We start from the raw sequence: 13,553 nt of genomic DNA, 5'->3' as shown, positions 1-13,553 counted from the left end.
ATGCTTTCGCTAACAACAACAGGATTTTCTGACTGTCTGGAAACTGGTTTACTGTTCATTCCACAGACCCTGATTCCCTTGCAATGGGCAATACATAAGGAATAGTGTGTCACAGTGTCAGAAGCCACCACAGTGGAGCCTGTTGGCTGGAGCCAGACAGCTGAGAGGGCAGTTCCTCCCTTCCAGAGGACCTGCCCAGAGGGATCTCTGTTCCAAATATGCTCGTTATCAGAACGAAGCTCACATGTCTGAACAGAAGTGAGAGAGAAAGAATTTGGACCACTTCCTTATTGTGCAAAGGAACTGGAATCTCCTGGGAATGTGTTTCCCCAAAGTGCTATAAAACTAATTTGGCTCCAGACAGTAAATACAGAAAGGTCTCTGATAAGACCAGGGAAAATCAGTCCAAAAAAATACACTCATTCAGCAGCTAAATTGACTTTTGAGGAGATTATGGGTTTGACAATTTGCACTTCGCCTTCTGGATCAGATGTCTTAGTGCTGGGGCTGAAAGGCATAGCATAGGCCTGTTGAAAAGACCCTGAGCCTGGCACATGGGGCATTGTGGGTCTGGGAGATGGTATGTGTATGGGGTGGGGGTGGGGAGAACAGAGCTCAACTCTAAGAAAGAAGCCTACCTCTCCAGAGACACTCCAAGGCCATCTGCTCAGATGCCCAGATAAGCTTTCCAACACTATCCTCATCCTGGGGGTCCAGTGCCTCTGGCTAGAGACTACCACTATAGTCAGTGGTCCCCAGGAGAAGAGTAGAGACAGTCTCCCCACATAATACTTTGGTGATAGCTAAAAGAAGATGCTGGACTCTTTATGTCTGAACTTATATCAGCGTCACTCAAGCACAGAAAATCAGATTCACTAAAATAAAAACTATCCCAGGAATAATTTTCTCTTTCCTTTTAAAGACATGAAAAGCTGTGCTGGAGATGTAACTCTCATCAAAGCAAACATGCAACTCCAGTCTCTGGTATAGATAGGCTATAGATTGCAGCCTTGTTAATCCTCCAGGTCCCTCTCTTTCTCCTCATGGAGGAAACTGAGGCTCCAAGCTCTGTTTCTAAAACTGCTTCCCCAGAGCTGACCTCAGTCAGGAATTTGTGAGCATGGGGAGAGAGAATGTGGTCCATGGGTTCTCATCATTATTTCTTGCTGTACTCTGATGAAGTGGTATTTTTAAAGATTCAGGTTCATTCTGGTGGCAACTCAACCCTTTCCTGGATACTTTGGCCTTATAAATATCCTCCTTAAAAATGGCTCTATATTTTTGTTGGCCTTTATTTTTAAGCAGCCTTCTCCCCTACCCTTCACCCCCTAGCCCTCTGCTCTTGCAGAATGGTTGTGACTCTGTCTGGAATGCTTGAACAGTCCCTGGAGAGAAAGTCTGCACATAGACTCACGAGGGTGTTTGCTATCAAAGTATTTGGCCAGAGGAATCTGAGACATTTTAAATATGAGCTGTCAGCATGGCAGTCCCACCCTAATGCCTTACCCCCATCAATAAACACCTCTGAGGGGCGGAGACAGGATGGAGGAGACAGACACAACTGAACGTGAGCCCCACGCCCCTTTTTACCCTAAGCGCCCTTCACAGGCCCAAAGAAGTCATAGCTGGAGAATTTTTGCTGGTCCCTATTGAAGCTTCTTCCAATGACACTAATCCAATTGGCATATGTTTAGCAAAACCCTTAATTGTTTGGTTCCAAACCTCTCTCTGAAGTCCACCCTCAGATAAGAGTGCATGCATTCCTCACTTTTAAATACAAAATCAAGTCCTATGATAACCCAGATCAGGTGGTGGATCTTTCTCTGCAACACTTATGATGGTTGCTGTGATTCTGCCCTTCCACAGGCCAGCCCAAGAGCTCTAGGAAAGGGATGGATGTGTTTTAATCACTGTTACCCCCTCACACAGTCCAGCCCAGGGCCAGGTTCTTGGAACTCCCATCATAAATACTTGAGGCCTCAATCAGCGCCTGGCCCACGTAGGCCCAGCCTTCCTGCTCTGCAATCAAAAGGGCATGTGAGTTGGCTGGGGACAGGCAGTGGGTGGCAAATAACACACAAGGTCTTGGTTTTCTCCTCAGTACATTCTGAAGAACCAACTAGGCCCTGCAGGTAAACCCAGGAAAAGGGTTCCAGTTACATTTCCTTGAGCTCAGGTGGATATGCTAAACCAGAGAGAAACTTGTTTTTGTTTTTGCTCTTTTTGTTTTTGTTTATAGGTCACACCAGATTATACTCAGGGGTTACTCTTGGCATTGCTCAGGTGACCATATGGGACTCTGAAGACTGAACCTGGGTCAGCCATCTGCAAAGAAAAAATGCCTTACCCTCTGTACTCGGCTCCCAAACCTTACAGTCATAGAGAAAAACATATTTTCTGCTCTGCTCATATCTTAGCCTCTAACTTAAACAGCCTCTATCACTCCAAGTAATTTACAGCATAGACCACACCCCATCCTTGCTTGCCTTCATTTATTACCTTAAATTAATCTTTCACTCCGAAGACACCATAAAAACAAAAAATGCTGACTTGTCAGTATTAAGTCACAAAGTTTAAGTCCAAGAGCCTGAACATGAGTAGCAGTCTGTACATCAGTCTTCGAGGCTGGCACCCAAGATTTATGAGCTGTTGATAAGTAAAGAGTTGGGAGCAATGGGAGCCCTGCTGCCACTATTTGCAACTAGTCCAGGGTCAAAGACAAGAAGAATATATTCGGTCTGAAGTCACACAAAGGAGCAACATGGTGCTGTAGAGAGAGATTTCATGTCTCCCTGATTGGTTTCAAGTCCCAAGATAGGCATCAGGAGGATTCTTTCTCCATTCAGATCTCATACCTGCTTACTGTAAGGTTTGGCCAAACTCTGAGCCCCATTACCCTTAAAATAGGAGGCTCAAATAGATGACCTATAAGTTTCTTCCAGTTTGACTGATCAACCATGAGACATCTTAGACACTAATACCCCTTTTCAGCTTTTGCCCTTTCAATATTAGTTCGCTGTCCAAGACAACTTTTAGCAACTTCTGAGAAACTTCCCACCAAAATCAAGACCTGTCTTGCTCTAGGTGTCCTGTTCATTTCTAACCACAAACTCTGCCAGACAAGAGAGGAGAAACTCGGATGAAATTGTTGGAAATCCTCTATAGTGTAGGTCAAATTAGAGTCCAGGCACCTGGGTTAGTCTTTGATTATCGAATCAAAGTGTGAGTGCATCAATACCTCCCAATCCTCCTGCTTTATTTCTTTCAAGAATGTTCCCACTAGGGCCTGAGCGATAACACAGTGAGTAAAGTGTTTGCTTTGCTAACCCAGCTTCGATCTTTGGTATCCGATATGTTCCCCCAAGCCTGCCAGGAACAATTTTTGAGGGCAGAGCCAGGAATAACCCCTGAGTACTGCCCTGGGTGTGGCCCAAATACCTAAACAACAACAACAACAACAACAACAACATTCCCATTCCCCTCTGTCCTAACTTGTTCAACTTAGGTGCTCAGTGCGCTTTCAGAACTTCAATTGTCTCCCCCTGCTGTTGGGCAGGAAGGCAGGGCCTTAACAGAGCCCTGATCCTCCTGTTGGCTAGCTGAAACTGCCCCACTGGGTGGGGCAGAGAGAGATGGGAAAACTACAAAGGTCAGGAGAAAAGTGTTGACCTAAGCATGCTCCAAACCCTGGAAAAGGAGGCAGAGCAGAGACAGGACTCGTTCTTTGGCAAAAGGGTCACAGAAAACCAAGGGTTTAAGGGGGTCCTTTAAGAGACTGCCCAAATCTCTTTGCCTCCTTTGTTCCCCTAATAAGAAATAAGAGAAGTAAAGGGTTGTGGTGTGCATTAGGTTCCTCAAATAATCTGTGACCTGCCTGCCTCAGACATGGTCTAGTGACCTGGGCTGGCTCTTTTTTCCACTCTCCTCTTGACCTCAAGTCTAATGAGGTTGTTCTAATGAGGTCAGCAAGAGCCCCTACAAACACTCAGAAACCTGAGCCAGTGTTCAGGGCCTGTGGATACTTTGATAACAGCCTGCCCAAACCCAGACCTTCCTTCCTAGGCTGACAAGGCCCAGTGGTCCTTTATCCAGCCTCAACAGACTTCTGGGGGAATTGGGAAGTCAGGGGGAAGGAAGAAGTCAGACTTCCTGCCCCATAAAACATTTCCATCCATAGAAAAGAACTCACAACTCTCCCTCCTCTTCCTCTTCTTCAGTCTAATGTGAATGAAAAGTAGCAGGGTAATAGAAAGCCTCTGGCTGTGTGCCTGGAGGTACCCTGGGCAGTTAGAGAGACCACAGTAGGGCTACTTCCTTAGGCACCTTTCAAAGATCCATGTTTGACAGATCTTCTCAGCTGCAGAATGAGGAAGAGCTGAGTAAAATATTCAAGGAATTAATTATTCAACATGTGTGACCCAGTTCCTGGAGGTGAAGCTGGGTGAGAAGAGAGCTCACTGACTCCTTATCATGGCAAGAAATTCAAATACTTCAGGGAGCAATGCTCTTTGGCTGCCAAAGAGGATCCTTTTGTGGTCGAGTGGCTACACCTCCCCCATCAATAAAAGGGAAGGTGGGAAATAGCCAGAGTCATTCATTCAACAAATATTTATTGAGTTCCTCTCTAACCCGGGTCCTCCATAGCTGGAGTACAGTAGAAAGGTTATGGAATGTATGAATAGGATTCTAGGTCTTAGGGTGCCCCAGTCAGCCTTGAGACAGCTACCTCAGTCCACCAAGCTGAATTGTAAGCAAAATATCCCCATCTGTGGAAGGAAACACATAAGAACAAATGTATGTGCTTTTATAAAATATGAAGGGCCCTGTGAGCTCATAATTTAAATAATAATTTAACACTTTCTCTGCCTTAGAGAAGTTTATACTCTGGTCATGTTTTGTAAAATAATCCAAGGTACCTATTGACAAACATCACATTCTCTGTAATTTGGGCAAATTGTATGGTTCAACCTGCCAGGGAAGTGGAGCCTGCGGTCAGTTCCCGTCTCCCAGTCTGTGAGCCCAAAAGTTGCAAGAAAGGACAGGTTAAATATGGAAAGGGCAGGCCCGGAGAGATAGCACAGCGGTGTTTGCCTTGCAAGCAGCCGATCCAGAACCAAAGGTGGTTGGTTCGAATCCTGGTGTCCCATATGGTCCCCCGTGTCTGCCAGGAGCTATTTCTGAGCAGCCAGGAGTAACCCCTGAGCACCGCCGGGTGTGACCCAAAAACCAATATATATATATGGAAAGGGCCAAGAATCCTGGGTTCCTGTATCTAATGTAACCAGGAGGAATGAATCAGGAGAGCCCCTGTGATGGAGAATGAGTGAAGAAAGACCTATTCAAGTGCAATGGGTTAGAAACAAAACACAAATTAGCGGGAGCATGGTGAGAAGGAAAGATCCAGATGCCTGGATCCAGATCCATTGCCTGGCCCTCCTCTGTAGACACACCCTCCATTCTGTTTCTCCAGGCAAGGAGCAGAACTCTATTTATTTATTTATTTATTGATAACTCTATATCTATTTATTTAGTTAGTTATTGAATCACAGTGAGATACACAGATACAAAATTGTTCATGATTCAGTTTCAGTCATACAATGTCCCAACACCCATTTCTTCACCAGTACACATCTCACACCACCAATGTCCATTTAACTTCACACTTGCCCCTACCCCAACTCCCAACCTGCCTCTGAGTAGACATTTCCCCCATTTTCTCTTGTAGGCACTTTGGGTTGCAAGAATGTTACTGAAAGAATGCATATTACTTTACTTCCTTTCAATACCCAGTTCTTCTTGTGGTAAGCTTCCAACAATGGATCAGTCCTCCTGGCCCTCATTTCTATTGTCTTTGGGTAGTATTCCCATAGTTGGTTTGTTTTTTAAGTCCAGCAAATAAATGCAATCATTAGATGTTTGGAGAACTCCACACCTTAACTAGACGTTAGTGCTTCCTCCAACACCAGCCTTAGTACTGCCCAGTACTTAGGCTGCCCAGGCTGGCCCTCACCTTGATCCAGCTTCCTACAAAAATGCAGGATATCCAGGCTTTCTGTTCCTCCCTCTACTAGGTCATGATCTCACACCTCAGTGAAAGCAGAACCTACTCTACTCAGTCAATCTCTATATTCTTCATCCTCCTGTAAACACAGATGAATGGTCCCTCATGTTCTCTGATTCTGCTGCCTAGAAAAAAGATGGAGAAATATAGGGACAAGTGGAGCTGGTGAGGGTGTTGGAAACTTCCAGACAGGAAGTCCAGAGCCTGGGTTCCAGTTCTCCACTTAGTTCTGGTTATTTCTGTCATCCTGAGAAAGTATCTTCAGGTCAGGTCTCAGTTTCCCTATCTGATAATGAGGGGGTTGCTGCTAAGTCTCTCTGGTGCTCTTTAATTATGAAAGTTGATGTTATAGAAACCAGATGAGCTTGGGGCATGGGAGCCTCACGCCTGGGCCCTGATTAATTTGCAGCCCTGGGCCAGATAGCTCAGTGTTCCAGTCTGGCCTGTAAAACCCATGAGAAAGGCATGGGTATCCCTCCTAAATACAAAACCCCAGTAAGCCATTCAAAGAAGGAACATTCTGAGCCATAGGGCCCAAGAAAAATCTCAGGTAGAATTCCTTGAGTCAACAGCACTGAGCTACCTGTTCATATGTATGGAAGGTACCACCACAAGAGGGGCTGCTGTCTGTCTCCCTCTAAAAGGCAGAAGTTCTCCAGGGCCAGGAGATGAGACAGAGAGGAAATTGGACTCGCTGTAGGTGGAGTCATACTGAGGTGTGAACAGAGTTACAAAAGCATAGAGGCACTGGTGGTGGTATCAGTGTGGCCAAGGAACACCAGGGATGAGATGCTGTGTCCCAGGGAGTGGAAACCAAGTTAGGCATTGAGGAGAACAGAAAATAGGGCCAGAAAGGGACACTGAGGTCAAACAAGTGTATAATGATCAGTTGGTACTTCAAGAACATGACCAATGGCACTGCAGTCACAGAGCAGGGGTGTACAGAGGGGAGCCTGAGGGTGACAGGATAGCTCTCACAGTAATAGTTCAGATCTGGGGCTGGAAAGATAATATAGCTGGTAGGGCATTTGCTATATAATCCTCTGGAGCACTGAAGAAGTAATTCCTGAGTGCAAACCAGGAGTAACCCCTGAGCATCACAGAGTGTGGCCCCCAAATAAATAAATAAATAAATAAATAAATAAACAAACAAAAATCCAACAGTAATAAATAGTTCAGGAGGTCCATGATGCAAAAATGTCATCAGACATTTTGGCCTTCCAGACTCTAAGACTCCAAGGAGCTGCTGAACAGCATAGAAGGACATCAACAGGAATGCTCTCGTCATGACACAATCCAAGCAGATGAGGAGATAATCATCCTATGTTCAAGTCATGTACAAATGGTCACAGCACTTTGAAGTTGCTCCCTGCTGAAACTGCCCAGCCAGACCCTTGTAAGGAATGAACATACAACCAAGCAATGCTGAAACTGGAGTTAGTAGAGTGAGCTACTGGCTTCTTTAGATGGGGCTACAGCATCAATGACCCCCAAAATACATCTCCCTTCTTGACTGACATTGTGAAGGCTATATGCCAAGGCTAAACAAGGATGCCACGTTCACTTGGGTTTGGGGAAAGAAAGTAAGAGCCCCTATACTTCCTAAGGCCTGAAGCCAGCCCTACACTAAGCATGACTCAGTAGCATAAAAGACCCACTGTCGTTACTCACTTGATTCTTAAGCATCACAGTGTCCAAATTTTCCTTCCAGGATGAGTCCCACACAGGTTGCCATGTTCCTTTAAAGACAAGAGTCCAACAATTAATGTCACTCATATTCTCTTTATTCCATATTCTCATATTCCACTCTAGCCTCATGCCTACTCCCAGCCAAAAGCCCTCTCCAGTTTGTTCACATTGAACAGCAGTAACATGGCACCGAATCAGAGGAGAGAGTATTTCTCAGTGTTCTTCAGGTCTGTCTTATGAAGAAGGGACGACTGAGATGATTTAAACAAATTATTGTCTCTGCCACCATTCAGGCTCTTTGGTAGCAGATGGCATCTCTACACAAAGACTTTGCTGAGACAGTAACATGGATATAGAAAAGAATGCTTTATTCATAGCAGGGGAAAAAATCAGAAATGACAGAATGATGAAAGGAAACCAAGCTGGTCTAAAAGTTAACAAGTTCATCAAGGAGAAAGGTTCTCAGTGAAAAGGTCCAAACTATTAAACTAGAAGCTTATAAAGGACCATTACCTGAGCTGAGTATGTGGCTTAGTGGCAGAGTATGCACTCCATCCACAACCAGAAAGTAAAATTAAATTAAAAGTTATATCAACGAGGACCATCTGATTATGGTCAAGTTTTCTAAACAAATTATCATTTAGGCATTTAATGATCATCCTAATAATTTGGTTGCACACAACTACTTCTAAAAAAACAAACTAACAAGGCCCTACAAAGAAACAAAGCAAAAAATAAAACCATCATTCCTGTTTGGAAACAACCCAAATTACAAAACATTTGAATGGCTTTACCTTCACATCAAACAAGACAGTCTTCTAAGAGGTGGCCTCCAGGGTAAAGGCTGACACAGATGAACTAAGGTCAGAACCACAACTGTCCATACATGTTGCTTAACAGAACACAGGACCACAGCCCACATCTGCACTGATGCCTTCCATCAAACATACACAGACCTGTGCTGAGAGCCTGATTATCCTTGATGTTTAAAATTCTCAAACTTCTCATGGGAGGGAAGCTGCTGTTTGGCCTTGCCCAGAGTAGCACCACTGGAAATGACACGGCAGCTCCTCAGACAGGAACAGAGGTTTGGAGAGCACATCCCAGCACCAACAACATGACAAGCTCTCCAGTGAGTCTTCTCACTACACTATTTTCCAAGTGTAGCAGCATACTGGGATGGGCCCCACAACACCCCACAGAGGCTTGGCAGGCTCCACAGGCAGCCACGTGGGTAGAAGCTGCTATCCTCCCTGTCATAATCATCATTATCAAGCTACACCCCTCTGGCCCATGGCAGTAGACAAACAGGCTGGCCTGCCTCGGTCACATTCTATCCCCCTGAGCTGTTGGCTCTGTGCATCCTCCTCCTCCTCTTGAAAATCCAAAAAGTGGGAGGCTACTACATCCCTGCTCCACCTGCTTTATCAAGGCAAGCTTCTATGGCAGGGAACTTGATGTCCTGGTGCAGAATTCCAAGGACAGTGCCTTAATCTCCCTGTGCTCCGTGCCAAAACAGAACCGTGTCTACCACACCAGGGACATTACTGAGGTGAGAAGTGGAGAAATAGTGGACCTCCAATGCTCTACTTGGACTGTCTTCACAGCAGAATGAGGGGGGCATTTTTGGACCCCAGAGCTTGGGCATACATTGAGCCACCACACACCATAACTGGTCTCTAACCTCTAAGCCACAAAGTGCCAACACCTGGCACTTTCCTTTCCTGTAAAGGGTCAGTTTCCTCATACTAGTTAGTAACTTGATCTAATCAGAGATATACCTACCAAGGACCCTTTATCTGTTCTTCTGTATGGTCCCTGACTTTTAGGCTACCTTTCAAAATTAGTCAACTACTAAGGGAGGAAAGGAATTAAATTGTGCTTTGGCATGGAGACAGGTATCCAGCTTGCATTTAAATAATCCACCCAGAGATCCTAGGAGGTAAAGGGCATAGCTATGTCACAAAGAGAGAAATTGAGGCATATGCCAGAAATGCTTTGTCTTATTGGTTTTTTTTTGGGGGGGCACACCTGTTTGATGCTCAGGGGTTACTCCTGGCTAAGTGCTCAGAAATTGCCCCTGGCGTGGGGGGACCATATGGGACGCTGGGGGATCGAACCGTGGTCCTTCCTTGGCTAGCGCTTGCAACCTTACCTCTAGCGCCACCTCTCCGGCCCCTGCTTTGTCCTATTGACCACATCAGGCTAAAATGCTAGATACAAGACACAGGTCCCACTAGCCATCACACCAGTGCCCCCCCCCAAAAAAAATAGAAGCATGAGGGCATCAGATCTGTTTCTGGATCCTGAAGGTAATGAGAGATACTCAAAGGGCTTCCTCTCTGATGCTTCCCCAGCCCCATCCATGGAAATGGAAGCTTCACTGTGGGACCCAAACAGCCTAACATCCACTCGCTGGCTGTCAGCCCTGGTGAAATGAATGAAGAGCCCAGAGTTGAGATGCACAGAAGGTTGTGCAAGAATCCTGTGGGAGAGGTGATAAGACAGACCATATAGAAACACCGCTGTCTCTAAGCAGCTGACTCCAGGACCCCAGCCACCTAAACTTCCAGAAAGAGGAGAAAGGAACCATGCTCCAGACAAAAAAAAAAAAATAATAGTTGCCCACTCTTTCCAGGTAGTCTGGGCTAGGCTGAATCCTCTGTGGCATTCTCAGAATAGGCGGGAGCAGATTCCCCTCTCTGCATAAAGGCACAGCAGCTCAGCACCACCCTACACCCTCTGACAGAAACAACTGAACTCAAATAATATGAATAGCTGAACCTTCTCAGGTGGGACTAAACCACAAGCTGAAAACTTTGGAATATTTTCAGAATGGGAATGAGCTAAAACCACTCTACACTTCCCCACTATGAAAAAAAAACACAACAAAAACCAGTAGTCTCGGCTGGTCCAATGGCAGTGGTTTATCAGAACTTATTAACGTTAGTATCACAAAAGTTGGTATATAACGCCCCCCCACTACTCAATGTGCCTGGCTTAAAAAATACAATAACAAAACAAAACAAAAAAAATCCCAACAGTCTCTACCCACACCTGCCAGATTCCCAGTGTAAAATAGGCCAGTTACTTTAATGAGCTCCAAGAGAAAATGGCTGCCAATTCTTCCTAGGTTGTCTTGTCTATAGCATTTGCAGAATGGGTGGGGAGCAGATTCCTTTTCTGCATGAAGGCACAGCAAACAGCCCAGAATCACACCTCATACTTTTTGATAGAAACTGCCCAATTCCAAAATTTTACTTGATCAAATTTTCAAGCCACCAAATGTGTTTCAGATATATAGATTCTGGACCCCTCAAAATTTTATAGTAGTATCAGCTCAGTAATATTATAAGGAATCTCATGGGAAAGTATCTATTAATCTCAATGATCCTAAACAAACAGTAACACAGAGGGCTCAGCAAGCAAGTAAATCTTTACACACTGACTTTACTAACACCATGGAGAGATATAATAATTATTTCAAATTGGCCCTTATTGATCCAAATTTTGATAATTCCATTTGCCTTTGTGTTGCAACAAACAATATAGTGTAAATTTGTGCCTGCAAGGAGGAGGCTATGGTGAAGAGTGAGAAATTGGAAATAATGACAAAGAGAAGTTCACACTGGTGGTGTAACTGATTTTCAAGCATTTAATGCATGAAATAATTGTATTGTATAAGGCTTGGTAAATCATGGTGTTATAATAAAAATATTAAAGAAAGAAGAGAAAAATTCAGGAGGCAGTTGGCTTGTTTTCATGCCAGCCATGAAGCAGCTTCTGGTAGAATTAAGAGAGATGTGTCTGAAAGCAAAAGCAGCTCAGGAAAATGGTGATCAATCCCAGAAGTCCCTGAGGCCAGAGGACTGGGCTTTCTTTCCTATTGCTGTGGTTTCCAGTGGGTCTGCATGACCCAAGAAAGTCTCAGAATCTCCATCCCTGGCCTCACCTGCTTTCCTAAAACTGGGGCTAACATGGTGCCTCCTGCCATGGCTACTATACAGATGAAACCCTGCTGTAGAAAACTCATGCAGGCCCACAGGAAACCACAGCGATAGGAAAGAAAGCCCAGTCCTCAGGCCTCAGGGACTTATGGGATTGATCACCATTTCCCTGAGCTGCTTTTGCTTTCAGACACATCTCTCTTAATTCTACCAGAAGCAGAGAGGGAACACATAAGAGTCTGGTTGTCTACCTGTCAGCTATAGGCTGAGTCAGAGTACCTCTAGAATCCTCTGCTCTCCTCCTAGATTGCTCTGTGAACTCGGGCAGCTGACTGGCTCTCTGTGCCTTGGCTTCCTTATGTATAAAATGGGGCTAAGGGTGAAGAATAAATGAGTCACTCAAAAAGAGAGAGAGAAAGAGAGCAGAAAAAAAGAGCAGGAGTGGATAATCCCCCAATAAACGTGAGCTCATATGATTCCTCATCAGGACCATGGCTTGATTCCTCATCGTGTCTGTGACTCACATCTTTTCCCTTCCTTTCTTCTAATGGGTCCAATCCCTCTTCACACACTCCTGTGGAACTCAAAGTAGGGCTGGGGAAGCATCTCTCCTCCTAGTCCTAGAATGTGCACATGATTTATACTGGCTCCATACTTGTCTGAAAGGCCCATAGAAGGCCTGGACCACTTGTCCAGGAGAGGGCAAGGGAGAGCAGCTGGGATATGCCACAGCCATTAGCCACTGAGCAGTTATACTGACCCGGAGACTCCAATGTCAAATCTTCTTTTCCTAGGGCTGAAGTCTAGAGCACCTCCTTTGAGTCTTGAGCATGGAGCCCAGTTTGCAGAAGTTCAGATGCAATCACTTAGAGAGTGTTTCAGTAGGTTTATATGTTTTCTCCTGCTGCTATTTTGTCTCCAGGCATCTTCCCTAGAGATTGGTTTAATAAGGTACAACTCCAGTGCCTAACTCTGCTGTGCCAGACAAAGTATCTTTTTTTATTGCTGTCTAGGTTGACACCCAAAGACAGTCTTGTCCAACTAATTGCACTCTCAGTTTTTCCTAGGAAAAGCAGCTCCACCTTCAGGTATATTTTGAAGAATTTTAGAGAAGCATATCCAAAAAAGAAAAATGTAAACTGGTAGCTAAAAAAAGGAAACAAACTGATCACCTGCCCCTCTCCTGTAGCATCAATCATAAGAGGAGCACCCCATCTCCTCCTGCCTCAGGAACTCAGAACCCAGTACCCCAGTTCACAGGCACATGTGATATACCTAGCTAAAGGGTGAGATCTCTGCAGCCTCAGTCACCAGCCAGATACTAGGATATGAGGAGTCTCATCTGGAAGAGATGGGGAATGTATGGCTGGAAGTGATGGAAATGCAACCTGACCTCTGTTTCAGGAAGGGTAGCTCTCAGCCAAAACCAGGTTGGGGGTGTGGGAGGTGCAGGAAGCCTGCTTGCTGCTACAGCTTTGCTTTGTTTCCCAGCAGTGTGGCTGAGGTCCAGACTGTCCCTTGAGGGGGGATTATCCAGGCAGGTATTTCCCTTACTTAGCAGTTTTATTTCATAGCTGCACATTTTCTTACAAAATCAGAGGATTGATTCCGCCCACTCCCACACTGTAGATAAAGGGTTCCTTCGAAAACTGCCAGGAGTGATTCCTAAGTACAGAATCAGGTCCTAAGTACAGAATCAGGAATAACCCTGAACATAGACTAGTGTGGTCACCAAAACCAAAATATTAGTAATGAGAGGCTTGAGAGATATTACAGCAATAAAGGCAAATGCCTGCGTGCAGCTGATCCTGGTAACACATGGTTCCCCAAACATTGACAGATGCAGCCCTGGAGAT

The 13,553-nt window shown here is 45.0% G+C and overlaps 1 protein-coding gene across 1 annotated transcript in view; it reads right to left on the bottom strand.

Moving 5' to 3' along the window:
- Positions 1–13,553, bottom strand: part of MICAL2 (microtubule associated monooxygenase, calponin and LIM domain containing 2) — a 145,923-nt gene that overhangs the window by 107,888 nt on the left and 24,482 nt on the right. Inside the window, exon 2 of the mRNA XM_049780989.1 lies at positions 7,733–7,800. The gene's annotated coding sequence lies outside the window, so the exon portion shown is untranslated. The remainder of the gene's footprint in view (positions 1–7,732; positions 7,801–13,553) is intronic.

Source organism: Suncus etruscus, chromosome 9 (assembly GCF_024139225.1).
Source record: "Suncus etruscus isolate mSunEtr1 chromosome 9, mSunEtr1.pri.cur, whole genome shotgun sequence".
NCBI lineage: Eukaryota > Metazoa > Chordata > Mammalia > Eulipotyphla > Soricidae > Suncus > Suncus etruscus.
Note: the sequence above shows the minus strand (reverse complement) of the source record. Positions and strands in the feature narration are given on the sequence as shown.